The sequence below is a fragment of the Leptonychotes weddellii genome, chromosome 15, assembly GCF_054177405.1.
Source record: "Leptonychotes weddellii isolate Sample4059 chromosome 15, ASM5417740v2, whole genome shotgun sequence".
Lineage (NCBI taxonomy): Eukaryota > Metazoa > Chordata > Mammalia > Carnivora > Phocidae > Leptonychotes > Leptonychotes weddellii.
The window spans coordinates 49,834,817-49,849,325 of NC_138383.1; positions in this window are offsets into that span (position 1 = coordinate 49,834,817).

Sequence of the window (14,509 nt, forward strand, 5' to 3'; positions counted from 1 at the left end):
TTGTTTGCTTTTCTTGCATGGGGGTCTTCCTCTGGTGAGGTGGTAACTGCAGGTCTAAGCTTGGGGGGGGCGCGGGCGCTCCAGGACAGGATGGCGAGGGAGGTCCACCTCTAATGGGGTGCCAGGAGCATGACTTCCTTTCTTGGATGCCCACTTAACTTTGGAATTTCACCTAATGGGGATAGCCAGAAAATAAAGTTCTATGAACTGTCCCCCCAAGCAACAACCCAACCATCACACTGATATTAGATATGTACAACGGCATAAAGGTGTTTTTGGTTTAAATATGTTCCCTCATGCCAGTGGGAGATGCTTCAGAGGAGCTGTGGGGGTGCTTCAAGTGTTATAATTTCCCCGGATAACCCATCCCAATGCTCTTTGCCTCATCAGTCCTCTACGATGGGACCTGATAATATACATTCAGCCAACTCTCTTGATTCTTTGCCCCACAGAATCGCTATACTTTTTTTTTTTTTACCCCAGCTCAGGAGCTACCAGAGAAGACAGATTGTTTGAGCTGGTCATGAAATGTGTTTTAATCTGTGTTGAAAACAGGGATTTAGACCCAGTGAGGTCTTTATGCCTTCAAAGCCCTGGGAGTAGATTGCAGAGCTGAGGTATATGAAATGAGAGAATGTGAAAGCTCAAGGAACACCCATGTTCTCTTTTCTTTTCTTTTCTTTTTTAAGATTTTATTTATTTATTTATTTGAGAGAGAGAGAGCACATGAGAGGGGGAGGGCCAGAGGGAGAAGCAGACTCCCCGCTGAGTAGGGAGCCCGATGCGGGACTCGATCCCGGGACTCTAGGATCATGACCTGAGCCGAAGGCAGTCGCTTAACCAACTGAGCCACCCAGGCGCCCTCTTTTCTTTTTTTTAAGATTTTATTTATTTATTTGACAGAGAGAGAGAGAGACAGGAGAGAGGGAACACAAGCAGGTGGAGTGGGAGAGGGAGAAGCGGGATGTGGGGCTCGATCCCAGGACCCTGGGATCATGACCTGAGCTGAAGGCAGACGCTTAACGACTGAGTCACCCAGGGGCCCCTCTTTTCTTTTCTTTTCTTTCTTTCTTTAATTTACTTAATTTAATTGTAATATTAGTTTCAGGTGTATAATGCAGTGATTCAACAATTCTATACATCACCCGGTGCTCATCACGATGGGTGCCCTCCCTTCATCCCCAACACCTGTTTCACTCATCCTCCCTCCCCCTTCCCTCTGGGGACCATCAGTTTGTTCTCTAGAGTTAAGAGTCTGTTTCTTGATTTCTCTTCTTTTTCCTTTGCTCATTTTTTTTGTTTCTTAAATTCCACGTATGAGTGAAATTATATGGTATTTATCTTTCTCTGACTTATTTTGCTTAGCATAATACCATCTAGTTCCATCCACGTCGCTGTAAATGGCAAGATTTCATTCTTTTTGGTGGCTGAGTAATAGTCCATTGCATATATATGCCATCTCCTCTTATCCATTCATCAGTCCATGGACACGGGCTGTTTCCATAATTTAGCTGTTGTTGATAATGCTGTGAAAACACCCGTATTTTAAAGCATGGGCCAGAAGGGTAAGCCAGCAAAGGGGATTGACAAGGAACAGAACAGAAAGAAAAGACTAAGGAGAGGGAGGTGTCTGAAAGCCACATGGGGGTGTCAGAGTGCAGTAAATCTCATGCATTATTGAATATTCTACACAATCATCTACTCAATAGGCAAGAATTAGGCAAAGAAAGCCTTTCCGATTTAACTACCTCGCTGCGTGCTCTTTGAATTGTTTTAATTAAAAAAAAAAAATCAGATGAGCTCAGAGGGGATCAGAGGACATGAACAGAGCTCACAGAGCATTGGCTGCAAGCTGCAGGCAGACCCCCCCACCCACCCACAGGGCCCCCTCGCTGCCCCTCCCTAGGGCAAGCAGGAGACCGGAGGCTCACTCTAGAAAAATTGGGCTTTGGACTCAAGGACATCTATGCACAGCTGAGGATGGGGGAGATGTAGTCCTAAGAACGGGGTCAGGGGGTTATGTGAAAATCTAAAGGATGATCCGTGAGGTTCCCAATCCCTTCCCACACCAAATGCTTGTGGCCAACAGCTTCCTTCCCTGGAAATTCCTATCCGATGAGTGACATACTTGAAAAAAGAGCCACAAGGACAGCCGGGTTCTCCCAAGGACACAGCAGACTAGCAAGCCTCTCCCAGACTCCCAGAACTTCCAACCCCCTCCTCAGTGCCCCATGCTCTGGAAGGACATCCTGCAGGAAACCATACTCTTCCCTTCCTACCCAACTGACCACTCCTCCTCGGTCTACTTTGCTAACACCCACCTGTCTCTAACTCCGGAGCTGGATTACTGGCTGAGCTCAGGTCCCTAGGGAAGCAGGCAATGAGGGAGATGGTGTGCTCTTGGAGCAGTCCCTGAAGGGACCAGGATGGCCACACAAGGAAGATACACAGCGATGCTGATGGCGCAGGGAGCTCTGGAGCTGGACTGGTCCTGCAAGCTTGCCCTGAACACATGTAAAGGGGCTCAGTGGTTGCACTCCCACACTGACCACAGATTTGATGTGGCTTAGGTCCACTCCATGTGGGGAGGGTTGTACCCTGCCAGAGGCAGTTTCTAGGGAGGGACTGAGCTGCCCGCCCTCAGCGCCCCTGTGGAGAGAAGCACCCCAGCCCTGCCGGGGCGTGTGGGTGACGCATCACAGCATTTACCACAAGCACCACAGCCCAAGGGTTGGACCTCCTCCCTTTCACACCCTTGTGACTTCATGGACACATGTGTGAAAATACCATCTCTCTACTGTGACTCCCAGAGATGCACATTTAGCGTGGTGCCCACCCCTGGGCTCCAAATTAGGAGATGTGACTTCCCGTAAAATATCATCACTTGTGACGTAACAAGCATCCGAAACCTCGCGTGTGTGAGCAAACCTCTGCTCGTCCCCCCAGCTCACTTCTGCTGTGTCCCCTACTCAGGGGATGGCCGCCCAGCCCTAATGTCTCCCAGGAACACGCCTCAAGTTCTCCCGTTCTCTCCCATCCCATATGCAATCGGTCAGCAAAGTCCTGTCTGCCTTCCTTGGACATACAGCCTCCGTCTGTCGGCACGTGTGCACGCCCTCCCCGGCTGCCACCTGTGTGCGAGCCTGGAGCTCTGCCTGGATCTTTCAAGGCGTCCTGGGAAGCCCCGACTTCAGCTCTCATCTTTCTTCACCCTCAACAGAGTTGTTAGCGTGCTGCTAAGCCCCCAGTCTGTCTGTGATTCCTCTCCTACATCTCCGTCAGTGCCCAGAACCTTCCATCTTATTCAGGGTGAAAAGTGAGGCGCTCACGGCACCCCATTTCCCCTCTGAACTCACACTCTGCCTTTCTCTGCCTTGCTCACTCAGCTCTAGCTACACCGGCTTCTTTACTCTTCCTCAAACATTCCGGGCACGCTCCCACTTTAGGGCCTCTTACTTTACTTGCCGCTCCCTCAACATGGAATGCTCTCCCGCCAGATGTATCTATGGCTCACGCCTCCTTAAGAGTTTTACTTGAACCTCCCCTTCTCAGCCTTCCCTGTACATCTAGGTAACATTGTAGCCCTCCTCCACCACTCCCTCACACCTGCTCTTCTATTCCTCCACAGCGCTTGGAACTTTCTGGAGTAGTATTTTTAAAAATATTTATTTATTTATTTATTTATTTATTTATTTATTTATTTATTTGACAGAGAGAGACAGCGAGAGAGGGAACACAAGCAGGGGGAGTGGGAGCGGGAGAAGCAGGCTTCCCGCCGAGCAGGGAGCCCGATGCAGGCGCTTAACAACTGTGCCACCCAGGCGCCCCTGGAATATTATGTACGTTACTTATTTATTTCCTATTGTCTGTCTCCTTGCACTATAATCTCTGAGGTCTATGAGGCTGAAAGGTTTCCTTCATTAGGTTTTGTTCACTGATGTATCCTCAGTAGTGGTGTGCCAAGGACAGTGTGGTGGGAATGCCTGTCCAAATTTGGGGCTCTTGCTGTGTTTACAATGGATACATCTGAACTGCGAAGTGTAATATACATCCACACACTTTGGCGAGAAAAATTTTAGTTCATACCTGGCATATTGGACAGAATTTGAAAACCATCTTTAAAATTAAAAACTTGTTCTCTTTTGCTAATTGCCTTAAAACTAGAACAGCCATAGAAACAACGACTGCTGTTTGTTAGTACATGATTTTACCGGAAATTTTATCACCTCGAGGAGGGGAGTTGTTAGAAAATGATCTGTTCCCTGTGTCAGATTCACTGAGTATGGCACTCATCCTCAGAGCTTGTAACGGTGCTCAGCACAGACGATGTATTTGTTGGGTGGAAGAATGAGTTGGGGAACAGGAGGTCTTTCAGTGGAGAGAGGAAGTGAATTCCCCAGATGACAGTGAAGAATTCACAGATGGCAAGTGTGTGGCTGGTCCAGCAGGATGTGAGTGCCGGCCCCAGAGGCACACAGAGACCTCCAACCAGAAAACAAACTGCCAGCTTCCCTCATGTGTCTAAAAGCACTGGGAAGAGATTTATAATTTTATTGACAGTTTGGAGATTAATTAATGATCTGCATATAGGAAACTAAGTCAACAAAAACTTAGGGCAATTATCGACTCCTGGAAAACATTTTTCTATAAGAAAAAAATGCGGGGCACCTGCATCAGTCAGTCAAGTGTCCGACTCTTGATTTGGGCTCAGATCACGATTTCAGGGTCATGAGATCAAGTTCTGCATCAGGCTCTGCACTCAGTGTGTGTGTGGGGGGGGTCTGCTTGAGATTCTCCCTCTCCCTCTGCCCCTCCCCTGCTCACATGCACGCTCTCTCTTTCTCTAAATAAATAAGTACAATCTTAAAAAAAAAAAAAAGAAAGAAAAAAATGCAATCCTAGCAAACTGTGTGTTTCAGTGCTGATAGCCTTCACATCATCACAAGAATATAAACACCGAATATATTGATTTAACCCGGAGGTCTGATGTGGCTACAGCAGAGGGCATGGGGGGAGGGAGACAGCGTGTGCTTCTGTGCAGAAGGATCCAAGACAGCTCAATCCTTCCCTTACCACGGAGGAACACAATCAAGTGTCTGTGGTTAGCAAATACGGTCCTCTGCTATGACAGATCTGTGCTTGTCCTCATCCTCTGAATCCTAATCCTCAGTCTTGTCTCATTCAATTCTAGAACTTCCATAATTCTTTTTTTTATGGGTTCAGATTCCTTGCTGACACTGGCCAGCTTTTCATTCCATTCTCTGTGTTTTCTTGAATAGATTAGTTGCAGTTATTTTAATGTTCCTATTTGCTTTTTTTTTTTTTTTACCTGAATCACTTAGGACCGTAATTCGATTAGCTACTTATTTCCTTGGATTCTGAATGTATGGTATGACTACCAATTTCTTTAAGTGAATGTGGGACATTGTATCTTAAAAATTATTCTCTGGTTCATGTTGTCTTTCTCCAGAGAAGCTTCACCCTTTTCTTTTCTAGGTGGGTTGTTGCTATGTTTTGTGAGAGTCCTGTGGAAAATATTTCCTGTGACACTTCTCCTATGAAAATAACCCTGAACCTCTAAGAATTTTTATTTCAGTGAGAATGATTATATTGATAATGTTTTTCTCTGACAGTAGTATTTAAATTGATACCCTTGTTTTCATCAGATGAGAAACACCTACACAGTTTATATCTTCATCCAGGAAAGGATCAGTTTGGTTTTCCTTTCTCCCCCATTCATAAAGGAATGTAAAATAATGACTCTTCTTGATTTTTTATTTAAGCAAAGAGCATGGAAGTCTTGCTTCATTTAAAGTAACAAGTGGATGGCGGGCCTGGGTGGCTCAGTTGGTTACGTGTCTGCTTTCGGCTCAAGTCACGATCTCAGGGTCCTGGGGTCGAGTCCCGAATGGGGCTCTCTGCTCGGCGGGGAGTCTGCTTCTCCCTCTCCCTCTGCTGCTCCCCCTGCTTGTGCTCTCTCTCTCTGTCAAATAAATAAATAAATAAATAAATAAATAAATAAATAAATAAATAAATAAAATCTTTTAAAAATACATTAACAAATGGTGCCGTGATGTGGTTTGGCTGAACTGAGCGTAAAGTGATCTATTAAAGGCTGTGTGCACGTGGCTCCCAGCAAAAGGAAAATAAGATTAGCCTCTGTTATAGACTGAATGTTTCACGTGCTGAAACCCTCCTCCCCAGTGTGATCGTATTTAGGGTGGGGTGTTTTGGAGGTAGGTAGGGCATGGGGCTGGAGACATCGTGAATGGGATTAGTGAGTGTCCTTGTATGAAGCAGCAAGGGAGAGCCTGCTTCCTCTCCTCTGCCCTCCACCTCATGGAGATGGCAATGGCAAGACGACCATCTGAATACCAGGAAGAGGGCTCCCACCAGGCACCAGATCTGCCCGAACCTTGGGACCTACCAGCCTTCAGAACTGTGAGAAACAGATTTAAGCTACTCCATCTTTGGTGCAAGTGTTAAAGCAGCCTGAGCCGATGCGTGAATGGCCTCCGCTGGGTCCCGGTGAGGCCCGCGCGCCTCTGCCATCTGTCTCCCCAACGGGTAACAATGCTGCTAAAGAGCTACCGTGGGGGAACATCTATAGAGCTAGGAGTATTGATTAGGTAGCTTACACTGCCTGACAGAGAGATCGATGGCTCCAGGAAACAGACTATTTCTCTCTTAAGGAACAGGCCAGGGCAGGTGCTCCAGGTAACCTGGAAGCTTTACTCCATACATCAAGGGCCTCGGTGCCTGCAGACGCGCGGCGGGGGGGGGTTATTTCCTGGTCAAAGCTGAGTTGTGGTCAGCAGGCAGTGGGACATCACCGTCTGGTCTTAGGGCGTGCAGCTGGAGGCGTGAGCACGGCGGGGCCCCTTGCAGGGCGGCGGGCGCCAGGCTGTAGTCCGGGGCTGTGCGGGGCGTCTGGCAGGGGCGCCAGAGGCTTGGGATCCCCGACGCGCTGCCCGCTGCGCAGAGCCCACCATTCCCAGATGTGCACAGAGAAAGTGGGCTTCGCCGCAGGCCTGTGAGCATGGAGGCGGGAGGAGTTTGCCTGAGGAGGGCCCGGCCGAGGATTTGGAGAATTCTGCGGGTTACGGGGTCTCCGGGGGTGGATGTAGGTGGCTGGAGCTTGGCAAAGGTGAGGTGGGGGGAAAGACATAGCTGCATCCGCACAGGCACCACCCAGGAGCATGCTTGTCCACGCTTGTCCACCTTGTCCATGCTTGTCCATGCTTTTCCACGCTTGTCCAGTCTTGTCCACGCTTGTCCCCTCTTGTCCATGCTTGTCTACTCTTGTCCATGCTCTTCCATGCTTGTCCAGTCTTGTCCATGCTTGTCCAGTCTTGTCCATGTTTTTCCACTCTTGTCCATGCTTGTCCACTCTTGTCCATGCTTTCCCACGCTCGTCCACTCTTGTCCACTCTTGTCCGTGCTTTTCCATCCTTGTCCACTCTTGTCCATGCTTGTCCACTCTTGTCCATGCTTGTCCATGCTTTTCCACGCTTGTCCACTCTTGTCCATGCTTGTCCACTCTTGTCCATGCTTGTCCATGCTTTTCCATGCTTGTCCACTCTTGTCCATGCTTGTCCACGCTTTTCCATGCTTGTCCACTCTTGCCCACTCTTGTCCATGCTTGTCCACGCTTTTCCATGCTTGTCCACTCTTGTCCATGCTTGTCCATGCTTTTCCATGCTTGTCCACTCTTGCCCACTCTTGTCCACGCTTGTCCACTCTTGTCCATGCTTGTCCACTCTTGTCCATGCTTGTCCACGCTTTTCCATGCTTGTCCACTCTTGCCCACTCTTGCCCATGCTTGTCCATACTTGTCCACGCTTGCCCACTCTTGTCCATGTGTCCTATTACCTGCAGAAGACAGTGGCGCCAGCATGACCAGTGGGGGAGGCCTCGGTGTGCTGTCACAGAGGCGACTTTCTTCACTCTAGTCCCTCCTGCACACAACTGCTGGAGGCCCTCCGGGTTTGCTCCAGTCCCAGCTCCTCTTAGGGTGGTCGGTCCACTTCCGTGAAACAGGAGCAGAGGGCAGCCAGGTTGGCCAGTTTCCGGGGGCAGAGCCGCCACGCATTTGTTCTCCCAAGTGTGGGGTCCAGTCTCCCTAGCATTTCATCATTCCTCGTGTTGAGGGATTGGGTGACCACTGCTCTGCTACTTCCTCCTGGAAAGGGGCGCAGTGTTGGGGATTTGGGGAATGAAACAACTTTGCACTTTGTGGAAAATATTCCCTAGCACTTGGCTTGACATGTACGGTCTGCATGACCAAAACATTAGCTCCCTCTTTGGTTCTTTTGGGGCAGCATGGGAAATCACATTTTTAAAAAATTACGTACCCAGTTAATGAGATGCAGAGGACAGATAACCCAAATCTTAGTATTCCTTGTGACATTGATCTAATCCCTTGAAGAATCCTGGAAAACAGTCCCGTAAGCCGATCCGTTCCTGCAGGCATCTCTGGGGAAATCTGGGGCAACCAAGTGGCTTGCTCTCCGATTTTATCTGAATGAGTTTTCACTTCTGCAGAACTGTTAATATAAACACAGCAAATGGTGTCAGCAAAGACATACTCCACCCTGTTGTGCAAGAATACAGTCCAAAGCAATGCGATTTTCAAGCACTACTTTGGCTAACAAATCTATTTCCTTTTGTGGCAAACCAATGTCAAGACCAGTTTCTTTGGGCCACGGTTTCCTGAGTGGTTTCTGCCACTCCTTGGAAAGCAAGAAAATTATTTTTGTTTTCTGCTATTTTTTTTCTTTTCTGTTTGTTATGTTATGCATTTTTGCTACATGACACTGGGCATATATTCATGAAATGCAGCTGAAATTTGTCTGTGAGCTGAGGCAAGTGGATTTTTTTCTCTTCAAGAAAAAGAAAGTTTCCTGCTCTCAACAATGGAGACTGCCATATCCTTAGGGGCTAAGTGCAGGTGAAGCTCAGAGCTGAATTGTATTTTCTGAATGCATACATTTTTCCTTCTTATCTTTGGAAGAAAAAAGATCGTATAAATTCCTAAAGTTGCTCATCTCAATTTAATAATTTCTTCCATTGTTCATATAAGAGATGTTTTTTCCCTGTTTGAAAACCTACATTAATTGAGAGATGAATGATGGAGTATTGATTATAATTCTTGGATTCCAATGGACACGCTAGTCTTTTTTTAAAGATTTTATTTATTTATTTGAGAGAAAGAGTGAGAGAGAGAGAACGAGCAGGGGGAGTGGGAGTAGGAGAGGGAGAAGCAGGCTCCCTGTCGAGCAGGGAGCCCGACGCGGGGCTCGATCCCAGGACCCTGGGATCATGACCTGAGTCGAAGGCAGACGCTTAACCAACTGAGCCACCCAGGCGCCCCGACACTCTAGTCTTTCTGATAATGAAAAAATACGTTTGATGAAGCTGTATGCTTTTTATTTATTTTATTTTTTTTAATTTTTTTATTTTTTATTTATCCATTTGAGAGAGAGAGCACAAGTAGGGGGAGAGGCAGAGGGAGCGGGAGAAGCAGACTCCCCGCTGAGCCAGGAGCCCAACGTAGGGTTCGATCCCAGGACCTGGAGATCATGACCTGAGCCCAAACATCTGAGCCACCCAGGCGCCCTTGTTTTTATTTTTTTTTAAAGATTTATTTATTTATTTGAGAGAGAGAGAGAATGCACATGAGCAGGGGGGAGGAGCAGAGGGAGTGGGAGAAATTCTCAAGTAGACTCCCTGCTGAGTGTGGAGCCTGACTCGGAGCTTCATCCCAGGACCCTGAGATCGTGACCTGAGCCAAAATCAACAGCCAGTCACTCAACAGACTGAGCCACCTGGGTGACCCTAAGCTCTATGTTCTTTAAAAAGTACTGGCCCCTATGGGCACCTGTGTGACTCAGTCGGTTAAGTGTCTGCCTTTGACTCAGGTCATGATCCCAGGGTCCTGGGATGGAATCCTGCATTGGGCTCCCTGCTCAATGGGGACCCTGTTTCTCTCTCTCCCGTTCCCCCTGCTTGTGCTCTCTCTATCCGTAAAAAAAAAAAAAAAATCATTCACTACAGTCAAGTGGGATTCATTCCTGGGATGCAAGGGTGGTTCAATATTCACAAATCAATCAATGTGATACATCACATCAACAAGAGAAAAAAATAAAAACCATATGAACATTGCAATAGATGTAGAAAAAGCATTCAACAAAGCCCACATCCATGCATGATAAAAATGCTCAACAACTGGGTGCTGTATGTGAGTGATGAATCACTAGATTCTACTCCTGAATTACACTACTCCAATATTACATTCGATGTTAACTAACTAGAATTTAAATAAAAATTTGGAGAAAAAAACATCCAAATTAAGCAGACTGCAGAGCAGGAAGAATGTATCAGCAGAAACACCTGGAGAAAGTCTACAACTCTATCATTAATAAGCTGTACCGGAGTGCAGGTGTGCCGGGAGGAACGGCTGAGGGCTCCCTTCATGGTGAAGCTCCTCCATCTGGTGGTGCTTCCTCTGACCCCACCATTGAAGGGGTTCATTAGGCCAACCTGAGCATAGATTTAGCATTGTTCCACAAAACGTCAAAGGACTCAAAGTTGTAGTAGATTCCGTGACATTTTTTAAAGCGGAGCTGCTATATTAAATAACTGGGCATTCTTGATACTTGAATATGGAATATGTGTACTGAGAAAGGAAATAACATTACAGTTTATAAGTACTGTATTGTAAGTGGAAAATGCAATATTTATAATATTTAAAATTGGCACCCAAACAAACAGATGAAAAACCCACAAAAAATGCTAAACAAAATAGGTTTAGAAGGAACATACCTCAATATAATGAAGGCCATATATGAAAATCCCACAGCTAATGTCATATTCAGTGGTGAAAAACTGAGAGCTTTTCCCCTAAAGTCAGGAACAAGACAAGGATGTCCACCCTCACCACCTTTCTCAACATAGTACTGGAAGTCCTAGCCACAGCAATCAGACAAGAAAAAGAAATAAGGGGCATCCAAATTGGTAAGGAAGAAGTAAAACTTTCACTATTTGCAGATTACAGGATACTATATCTAGAAAACCCTAAAGACTCCATCAAAAAGCTGCTAGGGGGGCGCCTGGGTGGCTCAGTTGGTTAAGCGACTGCCTTCGGCTCAGGTCATGATCCTGGGGTCCCGGGATCGAGTCCCGCATCGGGCTCCCTGCTCAGCAGGGAATCTGCTTCTCCCTCTGACCCTCCTCCCTCTCGTGCTCTCTGTCTCTCATTCTCTCTCTCGCAAATAAATAAATAAAATCTTTAAAAAAAAAAAAAGGCATTTTGAAAAAAAAAAAAAGCTGCTAGGACTAAGAAATAAATTCGGTAAGGTCCCAGGATACAAAAGGAATATATAGAAATTCATTGTATGACTATACACTAATAATGAAGTAGTAGAAACAGAAATTAAGAAAACAATCCCACTTAAAATTGCACCAAAAAGAATAAGATACCTAGGAATAAACTTAACCAAGGAGGTGAAAGAACTGTACCCTGAAAACTATAAAACACTGATGAAAGAAACTGAAGACAACACAAACAAATGGAAAGACACTCCATGCTCATGAATTGGAAGAACAAGTATTGTTAAAATGTTCATACTACCCAAAGCAATATGCAGATTTAATGCAATCCCTATCAAAATGCCAACAGCATTTTTCACAGAACTAGAACAAAGTATCCTAAAATTTTTATGGAACCACAAAAGACCCCAAATAGTTAAAGCAACCTTGACAAGGAACAACAAAGCTGGAGGTACCACAGTCCCAGGTATCAAGTTATACTACAAAGCTACAGTAATTAAAACTCTAGGGTAATGTCACAAAAACAGTCACATAGATCAATGGAACAGAATAGAAAGCTCAGAACGAAACCCACACTTATATGGTCAATTAATCTTCGACAAAAGACGCAAGAATATACAACGGGGAAAAGATGGTCTCTTCAATAAATGTTGCTGGGAAAACTGGACAGAAACATGCAAAAGAATGAAACTGGAGCATTTTCTCAGACCGCACACCAAAATAAACTTCAAATGGATTAAGGACCTAAAGGTGAGACCTGAAACCATAAAAATCCTGGAAGAGAACACAGGCAGTAAGGTCACTGACATTGGCCATAACAACTTCTTTATAATCATGAATTGTTGTGTTGTGTTATTATGGTCACTTAAATGTACTTTATAGAATCCCTAGTTGGCATGGCTCCTCGGACTAATGCAAAATTGAGGTAATTAGTGAGTCATCTCACTTTATCTGGAAACTTGTCTTGAATTAAGACTCAGGCACAGACAATCCCCCTTTTATGTGTGTGTATATGTGTGTGAGCATAAATATATTAGTTGTGTTTATTTAACACCCAGTAAATCTCACCTAAAGGATATTGCCTCTTCAACTCTGGTGAGGGAGAATCTTCTGGGTCCTCCCAGGGGACATAGTGCGTGTGTGGGTAGGTAGGACATTTGTGCTGGATCTAACCCAGAATTTTTATGTACCAGATCTTTGAAGTCCTTCTGCAATTTGTGAAGAGTTTTATAGCATCTGAACTTCCTTTGCGTCATCCAGACTGATCTGACTGCATGTAGTCCAACAGAGCCAAGTGTGAGAATCACAACAAGATGGGCAGGCAAATGCAGAATCTCTGTAAGTCCATGCACATTGATAGATTCAGCCTCATGTAAAATAATGTTCCTCTTGGGGCGCCTGGGTGGCTCAGCCATTAAGCGTCTGCCTTCGGCTCAGGTCATGATCCCAGGGTCCTGGGATCGAGCCCCGCATCGAGCTCCGCATCGGGCTCCCTGCTCCGCGGGAGGCCTGCTTCTCCCTCTCCCACTCCCCCTGCTTGTGTTCCCTCTCTCGCTGTCTCTCTCTGTCAAATAAATAAATAAAATCTTAAAAAAAAAATAATAATGTTCCTCTTCCATTGATTGGTCATCCTCAAAAATCCATTTCCATAAGCAGTCTCTAGATTATTCCTGATATCAATACGCAAATTCTGAAACCCTGTCACCATGTAAAGTTTCTCTTCCAGAACCTGAGATTACATCCTACACCCTGGATCGCTGGGATCCCATTCTGATTCCCAGCTTGTGATGGGATGGGGAGTGGGTCTGAGGGAAATTGCTTTTATTTTTTTCTTGCATGGAGCCTTCCTCTGGCAAGGCAGTAACAGTACCTTTAAGCGAGGCAGGAGCAGCTTCTTCAGCATCTCTAACGGGATGGATGCCAGGAGCATGACAATGTTTCTCGGATAGCCACTTGGGATTTCACCTAATGAGGATAATTGGAAGATAAAATTCCTAGGAACTTTCTTTTCCAGGCAACAGCCCAACTTCTGACTAAGACATATGCAATGACATATAACAGTTTGGGTACAAATAAACATCCTGTTATGTAAGAGCCTTTGATAACAGATGACTGACCAAGAGAGGCAAAGCATTCGGAGCCTGGGTAGTGGTTTCTTAAGTGCGCCCTCAGGCTCCAGGCTAATCCAGAACAGTAGGACAGAGACACTCCTGGTTCCCCACACTTGGGAAGACCTGCTTTGTAGGGTCTACTGAGTAAGTTTACTACCCAATGTCTTTGCTAACACTCCACTGGTGACTTCACTGCTAAGACAGTAGATCTCTGTATTTCCACCATTTGGTAAATGTTTGACTGAATGTCTTTGTCTCAGCGTTTTTGTATCCAAGCAGAAAACACAGCCATGATTGGGTCTGCTCTAGGGAGGCAAAGTCCGGAGCATGTTAGAAGGGCTTGCGCATACTTGCAAATGCTCGCTGGTACTCCCATTCGAACTAGCCAAGTCCCAGTGGCTCCTGACCCGCGGCTTTCTTCAATTCACAAAATCGCACGGAGCTTTCCTTTTGCATGCAGGCGGCCACAGAGGACTTACAGAGATTCTGCATTTGCCTGCCTCGCTTAGACGTACTGTTACCGCCTTGACATGGCTGTAGAAAGCCTCTGAGTTGTAGTCAGTCTCCCTGAAGCAATAAATGAAGGATCTGAACTTGACGTTCTTCTTCAGTCTTCCATGGGCATCAGAAACAGTCCCTGTGCCCTACTATTCTGGAATTCCTAGTACTTTTCACGCTGCTCTGTAGAAGACGCAACTTTGTTCCGCACAGTCCTGGCCTTCTAAAGTGCTTGCTTCCAGCTGACTACAGTAAGAACTTTGCCATTTTGTCGCCAGACCCCAAGAGCTTCTAGGATCTCAGTCGCTGGCATATTAATGAGAACTTCACTGTCATCTGCTTCATCACCACCAGGTACCTAAATCCAAATGTCCCATATTTCCCCGAGGGTCTGTGATTTGCAATGTGCTCTTCACTCTTAGTTTCTACCCCAGCTAGCATTTTTTGTTTTCAAGCAAAGATACCAATTCCTGCCAACTCAAGCACATCTACGGTGTATTCTCAATGCAACAACCAGAATGGTGCTATTTAGACATTAGTCTGATCACGTCGCTTCTCTGCCAAAGACG